Source organism: Rhinopithecus bieti, unplaced genomic scaffold (assembly GCF_001698545.2).
Source record: "Rhinopithecus bieti isolate Rb0 unplaced genomic scaffold, ASM169854v2 scaffold_6113, whole genome shotgun sequence".
Lineage (NCBI taxonomy): Eukaryota > Metazoa > Chordata > Mammalia > Primates > Cercopithecidae > Rhinopithecus > Rhinopithecus bieti.
Window position 1 is genome coordinate 234,227 of NW_016805390.1, and position 16,313 is coordinate 250,539.

Genomic DNA, 16,313 nt, shown 5'->3' on the forward strand with positions numbered 1-16,313 from the left:
TTTTTTTTTTTTTTAGAGTCAGGCTCTCACTCCGTAACTCAAGCTAGAGTGCAGTGGTGCAATCATGGCTAAACGAAGCCTCAAACTCCTGGGCTCAAGCAAACCTCCTGCCTTAGCCTCCTGAGTAGCTAGAACTACAGGCATGCACCATCACTGAAAAATTGCTTTTTAAACACTCCTTTACTTATTGCCAATCACTGTTTTTATCTCTATCTCTGTGTACTATGTGCAGGGGTGAAATTTCTTAATCTAAAGGAATACATTGTCAACATTTGTAGATTATGGAATATGGATTACTAAAGAGGTGATACCAATGTGTTAATATAATCCCTCCAGCCAAATAGAATTCTTGTAGCTCCATATCCTTGTTAATACATTTTAATATTAAGGAAAATGTTATTATTTAGTAATAAGTACTGAAGTTTAGCACCTTTATACATATTTATTGGTATTTTGACTTCCTCTATGGCAAAATAGAGCCTGTATTAAAACTTAAAGGCCTGTTTTAAGTCTTTTAAATATTTTTTTATTGGGATGTCTGACTTTTTCAAAGTTTTCTTCATATAAAATCTGGATAAAAGTCCTTCATCAGCGATACGTGTTGCAAATTGCTTCTTCTGTTCTATGGCTTTTACTTTTCTTTTAAATGGTGTCTTTTGAAGAAGAAAAAAGTATGGCTATAATTTTAACAGTGTTGAATTTATTAATCTTTTTCTTCATGGTTACTGCTTTTTTTGTTTTGTTTAAGAAATCCTTTCCTATAAAGGACATTAATATATTCTTCCATATAATCTTCTAAAAGCTTTATGGTTTTGCCTTTCACATTTAGGTTTTTAATCTACCTGAAATTGATTTTTTATATGGCATGAATGCTTTTGCTATTATGCCATAATTTCTAAAAATCCAATGTACACAAGGTCACCATTAATATCTAAAGTTGTGGCAAGGTTACCTAGTGTAGAATAATGCTGAATTAAAGGAAAAAAATTCCTTTTAAGAAACCCTTAATTAAGTTGTTACTGACTGCCAGACAGAATAGTAAGTGTTTTACTTTCATAACCTCAAAGAAGCTCATTTCACAAATAAACCAATTTAGGGTTGGGAGTTTCAGGTAGTTGGCTAAGGTCACATCATAGTATAAATCTGAACAAGGATTAAAATTTTACAAATTAATTCAGAAAACTTCTTCTATCTTTCTAGGGATAGAAGTTTTGTGTTTGTGTGCTCCCTCCTTATTTTTTTCCCCTTTCATGACTTTAATATGAAATTTGTATTCCTGGAATTATCAACTATCTTTGATTACTACTCCAAGTTTTGCCTATATTCAAAGTCACCCAGGCCGTGTGCAGTGGCTCACACCTGTAATCCCAGAATTTTAGGAAGCCGAGACAGGATTACCACTTGAGTCTAAGACTTTGAGACCAACTTGGTCAACCTAGTGAGACCTCATCTCTAATGTGAGTGTGTTTGTGTGTGTGTGTGTATAATATATACACATGTGTGTGTGTATATATATGTGTGTGTATACATATGTGTGTATAGATGTGTGTGTATATATATGTGTATATATATGTGTGTGTGTATATATATGTGTGTATACATATATATATTAAAGCTCGGCCTAGTGGTGCATGCCTGTAATCCCAGCTAATCAGGAGACTGAGATGGGAGGATCACTTGAGCCTTGAAGGTTGATGTTTCAGTGAGCCATGATCATGCCACTGCACTCCAACCTGGGCAACAGAATGAGACCCTGTCTCAAAAACAAAGGTCACCTCACTTTTCTTATAAGAGTTTTCAAAATAGTCTCATTTGCAGAGTTGTGCTTTTCTTTCTCTGTTTACTTCATATTATTATTCAATAATTATATTTTATTCAAGAAATACAGAAAATTAACAATTTCCTTACGTTTAAATTCTTATTATAAATTTAGGGCCCTCAAAACCTGGAACAGACTTTTGTAACTATATTTGGTGGTGCCTTTGAGGACTCTGCCAAGTTCACACATGATCCATATTGGGGGTTTCTGGACCTAGTAGACAAGGTTTAGTTTCGCCATCCAACAAACTTCTCACACCCATTTTGGGCAGAGAAAATCAGGTTTATCAGATACCTGTTTTGGCCTACCAGTCAAAATTTCATTTGAATGAAGGTTTTTTCCTTTAAAAATTTCTGAAAATAATTAGTCAGAGTGAATAGTAATTATAGGGTTGAATAGGATGCCTTCAATTGTCCAAAAATAAGATTATCTTTAAAATCCACTGGAGAAATTAGATTTAAAGGTTTGCATTCTAGAATGAATAAGTGAATTTAGTAAAGTCAATACAAAGTCAATTTTATTTGCATACTACTAACAACATTTGGAAGATGAACTTTAAAATCATTTGTAAGAGCATCATAAAACTAAAATACCCCAGAATATGTATTTTTAAGAAATAAAGGATCTCTTCACTGAAAACTGTAAGTCACTGCTGAGGAAGTTCACAGAAAGCATAAATACCTTTAGAACGGTATATTTTCATGGGTTGAAAAACTCAGTCTTGTTAAGATGTGTGTTCTCAACAAGGTTATTTCAACATCATCACAATAAAAATCCTTAGCCTAAGTTTTCTTCTGTGCTGGATCTTGATAATTCTTTACTACTTTGTATTTCTCCAATGCCTTCAAGCTTTATGTATGTGTATGTGTATGTATATGTGTATGTGTATGTGTATGTGTATGTGTATGTATATGTGTATATGTATGTGTCTGTACGTGTATGTGCATATCCTTTAACTGGGCCAAAACATCCAAGCTGTGGCTTTCCACCTTGGTACTATTAACTTTGAGAGCTTGATAATTATTTGTTTTGGTAGGCTGTTCTGTACACTGAATATATAGCAGCATCCTTGTTCTCTAACCACTAGTTTCAGTAGCACCCTCCCCTTCCCAGTTGTGACCAAAATGTGTGTAGTAATTTCCAAATATCCCTTAGGAGGCAAAATTGTTCCCATTTCAGAGCCACTGACCTAATACAACGTTTCCTGAAGCAGAAATCTCACCTTTCAAATAGTTATTTTCTTCCTCCTGATAAAATAAAAACTTTAGGCAAATTAAATTTAAAGGAATTTAATTTAGTAATGAATGATTCATGAATCAGGCAGCCTCCTGAGCCAGAGTACGGTCTGAAACTCCAGCACAGCTACATGATGGAAGGAGATTTATTGACAGAAAAAGGAAAGTGATGCACAGAAAACGGAAGTGAGGTACAGAAACAGCTGGATGGGTTACAGCTTGGTGTTTGCCTTATTTGAACGTAGTTCAAACAGTTGGCTACATTTGATTGGCCAAAACTCGGTTAGTTGCACAAATGTAGGGTACAGTCTGTTTACGTCTCCACTTGTTATAATTCACAATGTACAGAGAAACCTTAGGCCAAACTTAAAACATGTAAGGAGGCATCATTAGGCTAAACTTGATTTAACACTCCCCTTTCATTTATTGCTTTCAAATATTATCTTTTATCCTGATTCTTACCATTTTCAAGAATTATACTATTTTAAATCATTCATTTATTCCTCACTGATTATAGAATAAATTCCAAGTATTTTTACATGGCATTTAAAGCTCAAACTACTTGACTAGTTTCTTGTCTCACCAGATCTTGCTTCAGACTGAGTATTCTTACCACATCATTTCATCTTCTGGGTGGATGGTTTTTATAATATTTTATAAGGGTCCTCAGAAGATTCTACATGATAAAGCACCACCCATCTTGGTAATGAACCTGATACTATACATTCATAGTGGCTTTTTTTCTTTCCCTGTTTTGCTATCCTTATCCCTTACTCTTAATGCTTAGGATCAATTCCCAATTCCCAAAGTACCTGCACACAAGTTTTAGTCTCAGGCTATGATTTTGGCAGATCTCAAACTAAGACATACTGACTAAATTTTTCTCATCCTTTAAGACTCTTCTTAGGTCTAATTACAAAAAATATTTCCTTTCCTCCTTCTTTCTCTCTCCCCATTTGACTGGTGCTCCTCCTCAGTGCCACCCATCAACACCAAACCCTGTGCTAATTATTTGCAAGCCTTTTTGAGAACTGAGTCTGTGTCAGAATCATCTTTGTATCTATAATACATAGGTATTACAGTGAATACTGTTATACCTAGATGGTCATAATATATTCCATATCAATTTTAAATAAAACAATGTATTACGTAGTTAATATGGTTACTGCTTTTCTTCATTTGTCTTCTGCTAACATTTTGGGAAGAAAAATCTATTCTCTACTAACTCTTTTCCCATATCTCATGCTCAGTTTTAGAATATTAATATCTGGTTTCCACTCTCACCACTCACATGTAACTGGCTTCTCAAAATTTAGAACAGTATTTTAATTGCTAAATCAAGTGACTCCTTATCAGTGTTCCTCTTTATCAGTTTATCTGAAGGGCCTGACACTGTTGACTACTTTCTTTTTCTGGAAACTTAGTTTCCAGGATATATCTGTCTTCTATTCCTGTTTCCTCTTTGATCATTCTTTTTTTTTGTTTGAGATGGAGTCTCGCTCTGTCGCCCAGGCTGGAGTGCAGTGGGGCGATCTCCGCTCACTGCAAGCTCCGCGGCCTCCCGGGTTCACGCCATTCTCCTGCCTCAGCCTCCCTAGAAGCTGGGACAAAAGGCGCCCGCCACCACGCCCGGCTAATTTTTTTGTATTTTCAGTAGAGACGGGGTTTCACCGTGTTCGCCAGGATGGTCTCGATCTCCTGACCTCATGATCCACCCGCCTCGGCCTCCCAAAGTGCTGGGATTACAGGGGTGAGCCACAACGCCCGGCATGATCATTCTTTCTTACTTTCCTTTATTACCTATCATCTTTTCCCTCTATATTCCTATTGAATTCTATTTTTCCTGTATTTCTGCCTTTGACTTCTCTGCTAGCTCAGCATTTTCTCTAGATGCTTACATAAGTAACAGGTTACTTTAACTTACAGGTATGCATTTTGCAGAACGTGCTATCAAAATGTATTGTGGTATTGTGGGCACTTCTAATTCAATAGAAGCAGTATTTTTCTTGCCTTTCTCAAAAATTTCTTTCTGAACATCGGTTAAACACATCACCAAGCGTCTAGCAGGTTGTCATTCCCTCTCTTTTTCTAATTGATTGCAGACTTGTTTTTGATTTCCTGTCTCTATATCTAATTCTCTCAATTTTAGTCTCTGTCACCAGATGATTTATTTGAAATACAAGCCTGACCTTGTCACAGATCTCCTTAAAAGCTTCAAATTGGTCATCAAAATATAAAGGTTATTTCTGAAATCTTTAGCGTGGAATTCAGGATCTTTCTTAATGAAGCTCTACCTTTCCTCATCTCACTTCATTCATTTATCTATCAGTTCTGTTGTCATTCTGTTAGTCACTAGTAATATTTCGTTGAACAAAACACACACAGTTCCTCTCCTCCTAGATCTTTTATTCCCCTATGCTTCTAGTCTCCACTGTACCCACTAGACTGTTTTTATAAATTTGATACACCACATCTATATTGTGAAATTATTACCACCAAGTTAGTTAACACATCCGTCACTTCACCTAGTTATCGTGTGTGTGTGTGTGTGTGTGTGTGTGTGTGTGTGTGTGTGTAGTGACAACATTGAATATCTACTCTCTTAGCAAATTTTAAATATACAATATGGTATTTACTATAGTCACCATGCTCTATGTTAGAGGCTCAATCTTACTCATCTTGTAACTGATACCTGTTGCCTTTGATCAGTGTATCCCCTGTCTCCTTCAATACCCTAGGCTGCTGGCAACCATCTTCTTGGTTAAATTTATTATTGATTTAATCCTTACTTGTTATTTGTCTATTTTGATTTTTATTTCTTTATCATTCAATCTTTGTAGGTTGTATGTTTCTAGGGATATATATTTCTTCTGGGTTATTCAATTTTTTGGTTTATAATTTGTTCACAGTAATCCTTTACAGTCCCTTGCATTTCTGTGGTATTAGTGATGATGGATCTTATTTCATTCACAAGTTTATTTATGTGCAGTGTCTCTCTTTTCCTTGATTAGTTTATCTAAAGGTTTACCAATTTTGTTTGTCATTTTTGAATTTATTGTTAACTTTTTTTAACTTTTACTTTTGTTTGAGGGGTGCATGTGTAGGGTTGTTATATAGGTAAATTGTGTGTTGTGGGGATTTGGTGTACAGATTATTTTGTCACTTAGGAAATAAGCATAGTAGTTTTTTTTGTAGTATTCCCGCTGCTATAGTAGTGGCTTGCAAAAGTTGGCTCAGACCCTTTGGAAATCTCAGGGCCCTAGAGTTTTGCATTTCAAAAGTATAAGTGGAAACAGTCACCTAAATTGCAGTCATGTTTATGCAAGGGTCTGGGATAGGTTTTATTTATTTAGTGCTTTAGGTTTATTAATTATAAAAAATACAAAAACATCTGTCTTTATCTCTATTATCTATCTATCTATCTATCTATCTATCTATCTATCTATCTATCTATCTACAAATGTAATTAGTTTTATAATTTTATGACAAGGGACCCAATAAAGTTTGATGGAAAAACAACGGACTAGGAATTCAAGTGCTTGAATTCCATTTCTGTTTTTTCTCCTACTTACATAGTCTGTCTTTTATCTACATTAGATTCCTCAAGCAAAGAATAGAAAATAATGGCCTTTTATTTAATTAATTATAAATGATGTTGACTATATATATATATATATGTATCCTATTTTGGCCATGAATTTCAACCCTCTAATTTTTTTCTGAAGTCTTTTCTTAAGCTGCTTAAAGCAGTAAGGATGCTACTTTTCTATTTAAATTGAGAAGTTTCTTGAAGATTCTGAAAGTGCCACACCAGGCAGGGAAGTGCAAACAGAGAAACCATGTCAGGAAATGGAGCAGCCATGGTTTATTAGTTAAACTGCAGAATGTGACTATGCCCCTAACAGTCCTTATGAAAACATGAATGTCTTCATGAATAAGAGATTTCTGAGCTGCTGTCCCACCAGACTGACTTTTTTTGTATAAAAATCTGCTTTTAATTTATCTTTATGTCCCTAATATTCCAATATAGTAAAGAGAGTAGGAATCTAATAAATATTTTGAAGTATTGGAAAGAAACAAAATCCCAGCTCTGTAGTTTACATGTGTGAACTTGGGCAAAATACATAATTTTCTCCATTGTAAAATAGTATGAACAATATTTACTTCACAGGATTATTTAATTTTTAAATGTACTTGGAATTTATTTAAAGGTTAGTAACTGTCGGTTTTTCTTCCGTTAATCTTGAATGAATCAATGATTAAATGGTATTTTAGGCAGAATATTTTGAGCAAAGATCCTAATATTCTTTTGAGCAAAGACGCACAGAATATTCTGGAAATTGCAAAAATGTTTGTGATTGTAGTACAAAACATTTCAAAAGGGCAATTGATGCAGGAAAGTAGGACAAGGATGAGGCTGCAGGGATAGAGTTAGTGTACATTTTTAAAGACCTTGAATTTCATGCTCAATAATTGTGACTTTTCTTTTAAGAAATGAGCAACTATGGAAAGTGTTGTAGTTTACCAGTGCCATACTTACATTTATGACTTAGAAATAGCCTTTGGACAGCAGTTCTTGAAAACTGACTTTGTTTTTTTTCTGTCCCAATGAATCCTTGAAAACCACCCCTGTGAGGTAAGAAGCAGTGGGGCAAAATTTCTGTGGCCTCACTCACAGGCTGAGGGCTGCTCCATCAGGGATCCCAGCCTGACTACTCACCCCACCCAGGGCCCTCAAGGAATCCTGACACCTGGTAGAACTGAGGCTGCAGAAGGAACAAAACTGGAGGAAGATAACGGAATCCTTGACTTTGTTCTGAGGAGGTGAGGGGAAGTGGACAGAGTCTCATACCCTTTTTTGAAAATGGACTTTGAAAGTGCTAATCCGTCTAACAAGTCAAAGAAGTCATGATGAGGATCTGGGTGAGTGTACTGGCATTAGGGATGGAGATGAGTGGATGCATGTGAAGCATATTTAGGTGTTAACTTGATGGAACTTGATGACAGATTAGATGTGAGGGGAGGGAATGCTAAAGAAGAAGAATCTAATGATGGCTCCAAGATTTCTGTTAGATACCTGATAACTATATAATTGTATAACTATATAACTATATAAATCTTCATTGCAGAACAATGATGATGATTCAACATAAAATTATTACTCATTTATTAAGCACCCAAACTGCCACACACTTTATCTCATGTAAGCTTCCTACTGCTCCTTTGAGATATATATTATTATTTCCATTTTATGTGTAAGAAAAAATGATGCCCGGAGATATTAAGTGACTTGTACAAATTCATTGAGCAGAGCTAGAATTTGAGTACATATCTGATTTTAAAGATTATGAAGATTATGTCCTTAAATTATATGCCTTATTATGAGTCATTAAAGATTTGGAGAGTTAGTGTAATGAGGAAAAAAGCAAAGCATTTGGCCTATTTAGCCCAAGGGAGTAAAGACTTCAAGAGTAATGGCAATAATATGAAGCTTTTTATACAGATGAACTTTCTTTCTTTGGCTAAAGGCCAATAAAAGGTCAATATTTTGAACTTAGGTCATAGCAATACAAGCTATTAAAAAGAACTCACTAAGCCAAGAGCCAAAAGGTATTAGAATTCAAATGAAAATTAAAGAGATGGAAAAACACATTTGGGGAATGGTATATAAATTTGTAAAAAGTGTCCTAGTGTATAAACACTTTGTCTCTGAGAATAATACTCAATGGGAAAATGCAAGAGGAAATGTATGAGTATTTTTATTTTAGAAATTATTTAAAGCTATAGACATTTGCTTGAAATTGTGCAAAATGTTGTCCTATTAGACAGGAAAGAAGTAGCCTTGTTACAGATCAGCAAGCAAAGAGGAAAAAAAAAAAAACTATAGCAGCAAAGTAAACCACAGGGACCATGACCCGGAAAGGCACAGAGGAAACATAAAAATAGCCAATGAGACCCAGTACGGTGACTGATGCCTGTAATCTCAGCACTTTGGGAGGCCGAGCTGGGTGGATAACAAGGTCAAGAGACCAAGACCATTCTGGCCAACATGGTGAAACCCTGTCTCTACTACAAATACGAAAATTAGCTGGGCATGGCGGCACGCGCCTGTAGTCCCAGTTACTGGGGAGGCTGAGGAAGGAGAATCGCTTGAACTCGGGAGGCAGAGGTTGCAGTGAGCTGAGACCGACCTATTGCACTTCAGCCTGGCAACAGAGTGAGACTCTGTCTCAAAAAAACAAAACAAAAACAAAAAAAAAAAAAGAAGAGAGAGAGAAGAAAGAAAGAAAGACAAAGGAAGATAGAAAGAAGAAAAAGACAGAAAGAAAAGAAGAAAGAAAGAAAGAAAGAAGAAAGCAAAATGGCAATGAACATATAAACATCCTACCTTACTTTTAATCAAAGAAATAAAATTAAAATAGCAATAACTAATTTTGAGAAAAGATCTCAAAAAAAAGTATCAAAAGACACTCTCTCACACAGGCTGAAGTACAGTGGTGTGATCACAGCTCACTATAACCACAACTTCCCAGGCTCAGGTAATCCCCTCACCTCAGACTCCTGAATAGCTGGAACTATAGGCACATGCCACCATGCCCAATAGATTTTTTTATTTTTAATAGAGACAGGGTTTTGCCAAGTTGCCTGGACTGGTCTCAAACTCCTGGACTCAAGCAATCTACCTGACTTATTCTCCCAAAGTGCTGGGATTACGGGCATGAGCCACTTCACCCTTCTATTAATTTCGAATTTAATAGTAATAACCATTTTTGTGATAATATTGTCATCTAGGTTAAAGATAAATGACTTTTGATGATAATGTTATTTGGAAATAATCATGGCAATAATAATAATAACAAGAAGAGTAAAACAAACATTTGTGAGAGTTTCATCTCTGATAGGTACTATTCTAAGTGTTTTACATATTTTCACCTATTAAATTATCACCGTGATTGTATGAAGTAATTTTATAAATTCCATATTACAGATATGAAAGTGAGCCACATAGAATCAGCCCATGGTTCTTGACTCCAGACCCTGCAATGTACTACTTTCTGGAGAAAGGTACATTCTATTTTCAGGTTTCTTAAATAATTAGTTAAATATGCAAACTTTTTGACCCAACAATTCCAGCGTTTCTCTTAAAGAAGTGATTAAAGCTATGACAAAAAGTTAGGTACAAAAGTAGACATTGTGGCATTATATATAATAGTAAGAAATTAGAAACTGTCTAGTGTCCAGCAATAGATAATTTATAGTTATATATCAATACTGTGTATGCAGATTAAAGACTTAAATGTAAAATCCAAAACTATGAAAACTCTAGGAAAAAATCAGCAATACCACTGGGGACACAGGCATCGAAGATTTTATAATGAAATTGCAAAAAGCAATTGCAACAAAAGCAAACATTGACAAATGGGATCTAATTAAACTAAAGAGCTTCTGCACAGCAAAAGAAACTATCATCAGAGCAAATAGACAACCTACAGAATGGGCGAAAACTTTTGCAATCTATCCATCTGACAAAGGTTTAATATCCAGAATCTACAAGGAACTTAAAGAAATTTACAAGAAAAAAAAAAAAACCATTACAAAGTGGACAAAGGACATGAACAGACAAAAGAAGACATACATGTAGCCAACAAACATGTAAACAAAGCTCAACATCACTGATCATTAGAGAAATGCAAATCAAAACCACAATGAGATACCATATCACATCAGTCAGAATGGTGATTACTAAAAAGTCAAGAAACAACAGATGCTGGCAAGGTTGCAGAGAAATAGAAACACTTTTACACTGTTGGTGGTAATGTAAATTAGTTCAACCATTGCAGAAGACAGTGTAGTGATTCCTTAAAAATTTAGAACAGCAAATACCATTCGACCTAGCAATCCCATTACTGGGTATACACTCAAAGCAATATAAATGATTCTCTTATAAAGATACATGCACGTGTATGTTTGTTGCAGCACTATTTACAATAGCAAAGACATGGAACCAACCAAATGCCCACCAACAATAGACAGGATAAAGAAAATGTGGTACATACAACACCGTGGAATACTGTGCACCCATAAAAACAAATGAGATCATGTCCTTTACAGGGACATGGATGGAGCTGGAAGCCATTATCCTCAGCAATCTGACACAGAAACAGAAAGCCAAACACCACATATACCCACTTATAAGTGGGAGCTGAACAGTGAGAATATACGGATATAGGGAGGGGAACAACACACACTGAAGACTGTTGGGGGAGGGTGGAGTAGGGAAGAGCATCAGGAAAAATAGGTAATGCATGCTGGGCTTAATATCTAGGTCATGGGTTGATAGGTGCAGCAAACCACCATAGCACACATTTATCTATATAACAAACCTGCACGTCTTACACATGTACCTCGGAACTTAAAATATAATAAAATTTAAAAAAATACTTAGAAAACAATTTAATTATGTGAATGATAATTTTCATGTGTTAATTTAAGCAAATTATGGAAGAGTCAATACAGTATAATAATCTTCATAAACACAAATCTATATTAACACACACACGTCTGAAATATTTGAAAGTTTATTCATGGAAATGTTACTATATTTATCTTTAGGTGGTTATGATATTGGTAATATTGAATTATTTTCTGTATATTCTGATTTTACATAATGAGAGTATGTTTTCAAAAAAGTCTCTGTCACAATCACAAGCTCAACACCTGTGACACTTCATCACGTTTAGAGAGAGTTAAGCAAGTCCTGCAGAAACTCTGGAGTTCAAAAGGAGTATAAATCAGTCAACCAGGTAAAAATCTGCATCTTTTAACAAACTTGTGAACTTTTAGACAAGGACAAAGAAGACTTTGTAAGTTGTATAGAAAGGAGTAAGCAATAGGAAGGTGACTCTTTTCATTTCCCACTAATGTATCTGCTAGCACTTGCTTTTAGTGGTTCTGAGAGTCTAATCCCTGTTTGTCCTAAATGATGGCAGTTTCACAGCTTCCTGTGGTAAATAGATTGTTCTAAAAACTCACAGTTGTAATAGACAGAGCAATCTTTCCTGAGAATCCATTCTAAGGGTTCCTTCTCAATTTTCTCCTAGTCAGTCTTTCTTACATCATGCTAATTATTGATTGCTTCTAACCTTTGCAGACTGGCTCATTCTTCGGGTTTTTATGGCAGCACCCTTTATTATTGATATTCTCCTCATAGTATAACTCATTTGTATCCTCATCACCTTAGTTTGACTTCTTTGTATTTCCTTCATTTGATTCATATTTATTTGGTTTCTCTTAGTGCTTAAAGCTCTCATTTCTTGTTAACATCATTTAAAAAATCTTTTCAGAAAACATGATAACTGGTCAGACTGCTATGATTTATATATTATTAACTTTTAGGTTCTGAGAAAATTTACCCAAAATGTGAACATCATAAATTAGCTTTCTTTTGTTTACTGAGCAGAAATATGAGCAATTTATTTTCCGTGGATGATTAGAATGCTTTACTGTGAAGTTCATTGACCTTTTAAGCTGATATTCTGCTATACAGTGTGACATTCTGCCCAAGAGAGTTTCCTCATAGATTGTCCTTGGGAGGAAGAGGAGGAATGGTGTATGAAGATTGCTTAGGGATTGTTCTACCTGCTCTCACTAGACTTCATGTGAATGTTACCTTACCAGGAAACACTCATAGAACACAGGCTCTGGAGCCAGACAAGCCTCAGTGTAAGGCCAGATCTACCACTTCCCAGTTGTATGACCATAGGCATATTGCTTAAAGTCTTTAAGGTTTTGTTTTTTTTATTTATAAGAAGGAGATGCTAATATCTACCTTATAGTATTGTTATGAGGATTAAACAAAATAGTTTATAAAATATTTTATATTCAGAGGATGTTCTGTGAAAGGTTTCTGAATGAATTAATGATATAATTATTTTTTACTCTTCATATTCTTCCCAAAGGTGTAATGACAACCTTAGGCACTTATTTAGATCTTGTTATAAATGTTTAATTGATGCTCATTTTCTTCTAATATTTCTGTATTAATTTGTTCTTGCACTGCTATAAAGAAACACCTGAAACTGGGTAATTTATAAAGAGAAGAATTTTAATTGACTCACAGTTCCACATGGCTGGGGAGGCCTCAGGAAACTTACAATCATGACAGAAGGCAGCGGGGAAGCAGACACGTCCTACATGGCTAGAGCAGGAGGAAGAGTGAAGGGATAGGTGCACACATTTTTAAACCAGATCTCATGAGAACTCACTATTATGAGAACAGCAAGGGGGAAACCTGCCCCCATGAGCCAATCACCTCCCCACAGACCCCTCTTCTAACACTGGGGATTACAGTTTGACATGAGATTTGGGTAGGGACACAAATCCAAACCATATCAACTTCCTATGGTTTTAAATGTTTATTTCAATTCAAATGAATAGTATTTCTCAAGAAGAAATGACATTAACTTATTTCAAGGGTTACTAGCATTAGTCTTGACAATGATTTCCTTCCTTACTGAGACAATGATCAAATATAAACAAAAATAGAAGTATAATTAAGGACTAAGTTATGTGTGTTAATTAGTAGGCATATGTCACTGTATATAGACTGGTCAATTGTTACTGTCCCACTATTCTTTAATACAGATGCCTCTGGTACCTTGCTTGACTCTGTCATTAGGAATGTCAAATTGTACAAAAGTATATACCTTGACATTATTCTTTCACTTTTCCTAGACGTTCTTATTTTAGATCATAGCTGGCCATTTGGTGACTTCTTGTAGTATTGCCTACTAGCTTTATCTATGGGTTCATATCAGGCAGACCGGAGCTCTCTCTCTAGAGCTGTCACATATATTGCGTCCTTGGGTAAGCGTATTAGTCCATTTTTATACTGCTATAAATAACTGCCTGAGACTGGGCAATTTGTAAAAGAAAGACGTTTAGCTGACTCACAGTTCAGTAGGGCTGGGGAGGCCTCAGAAAACTTACAATCATGGCAGAAGGAGAAGGGGAAGCAAGGCACCTTCTTCACAGGGTGGCAGGAAGGAGAAGTGCTGAGCAAAGGGAAAATAAAACCATCAGATCTCCTGAGAACTCACTCACTATCACAAGAACAGCATGAGGGAAACTACCTTTATGATTCAATTACCTCCACCTGGTCTCTCCCTTGACACGTGGGGATTATGGGGATTATGGGAATTACAATTCAAGATGAGATTTGGGTGGGCACACAAAGCCTGACCATATCAGGAAGTTACCTATCCTATCTAGACTTACATTCTTTACCCACAAGAAGAAAATAACAATAGTGTTTACTTTAAGTTGTTATTTTAAGGATTTTTTTTAGATAATGCTATTAAAACACTTAGCACAAACCTTGCCACATTTTAAGTACCCAGTTGTAACTATTTCATTATCATTATAATTTAAAAGGTCATCATAAATATGTCTATTACAACATAAATGAACATGATCAAACTTGGGACAAATTCTGAGGTTTACAGTAAAGGAATTAATTTCTTATGAATTGAAATGATGCCAAGTGCCATATTAAAATTTAACCTACATCTAATTTGTGCAGAAATCATTCATTGCTTTTTCAAAAGATGTAAATAAGAAACTGATATGGAACAACAATGTTTTAATTCTCCAGATAAAGGGGGATGTCTTGCATGATAGAAATGGCTAATCTATTATCCTGAGCCTTTTTATTCAATACAAGTAAGTGAACAGGATGAACACAGGGAAAAAATACTAAGGGAACCTTTGAACTGGATATTAGCATGTAAAACACAGAACAGAAGTGGCAAGGCAAGGGAGATAAACAGATTTGTTACAAGAAAAGCTTAAAAAAAAGGAAATTTGTTTACAAGGAGGGGAAGCTATATGTGGGAATTTATATGATGTACAAAGAAATTATTATGATTTCTGGAAACCTTGGAACTGAAAGAGGTACCTTATTTCACTTTTCTCTTCCCAATGTGCCACTCAGCTGCATTAAAAAAAAAATTTCTATTGGTTACTGTCATTATTGATGAATCTCACAGTGTTGGTTCTGTGGGAAGCAGACACTGACTCAAATTTTAGTGTTTAGGAGCAGCTATTTGGTCAACACCCATAGCAGGGAGGGGAAGAAAGCAGGGCTGGCAAATGGGTTTGGATAAATCAAACTGTTAATGCAGATCTAAGAGCCTCAAACCACCCTAGAGGGATCTCTTGAGCTAAAATGGCCCATCAGAGCTCCCCTTTCTTGAGCTAAAATGGCTGGGCCTTTAAAATCCTGTTTCAATTAGTCACTGCATGATGGCCATCTCTAGAAGTGTATGACCTAGGATGCAGCAGCCATCTGCAATTGAGACAATCCCTGAAGAAGCTAACAAGTAAAGGTTGTCTGCTGAGTACTGGCAGCAGATGGAGCAAAAAGTTCTTCCTTGCAGTTGGATCTGAATAGTGCATCTCCATATCAACCAAAATGACCCATTAAAGACCTACACTCAGAAGACCACCACAGCCATGCACTGAAGGTTTACACCTATTTTAATCTCTGATATCTGGGGAAAAGTGAATGACTTTCACAACGTTATTAATGATAATATCTTTACCTGACAAATTCCCAATTTCCTTGTACCTGTTGGAAGTGCTTTCCCACAGACCTCCTTTAGCAAAGTCTTAGCTATGCCAATGAAGGCTGCTAACCATATCAATCTTTCTACTGACTGTGTGACATTCTCAAAGACGCCTTAGACTCCCACAACCCTCTATCACTTTCTCTTTATCTGCAATACCAATTCTCAGCCTGGTAGCATTCCTTCTTCCACATTCTCTCTATCTGCTTTGAGTTCACAAAGCTTTACCTTCAGAGTTATTGGTTTTTACTATAAAACAAAATCAAAAGCAATAACCCTTTCTTCCTAATGCTGTATTCCAAATTTCTCACATGATTGGTCGCTGCTTCCTCTTACATGAAGCTTAATCTTTCTCTAGTTTCTCTCTTCCCTCCCTTTCCCCTCTAACCAGCTATTTATTGCAAATATCAACACATTCTCTTTTATTGTCTTTTAATTTTTGTTTTCTCTTCTCTTAACAAATAACCTGGATCCTATGAAAAAAAGTGACAGTAGGTGGCTGTTCAAAAAAGCAAAAATCCTTTACTCTTTGGACTCTGTGGATGGATGCTAAAGGAACTATGTATGCTCACTTGTTTAAAAATATTATTTCCTTTCATATATACATTCATTCTCTTGTGAATGTTTTCTATT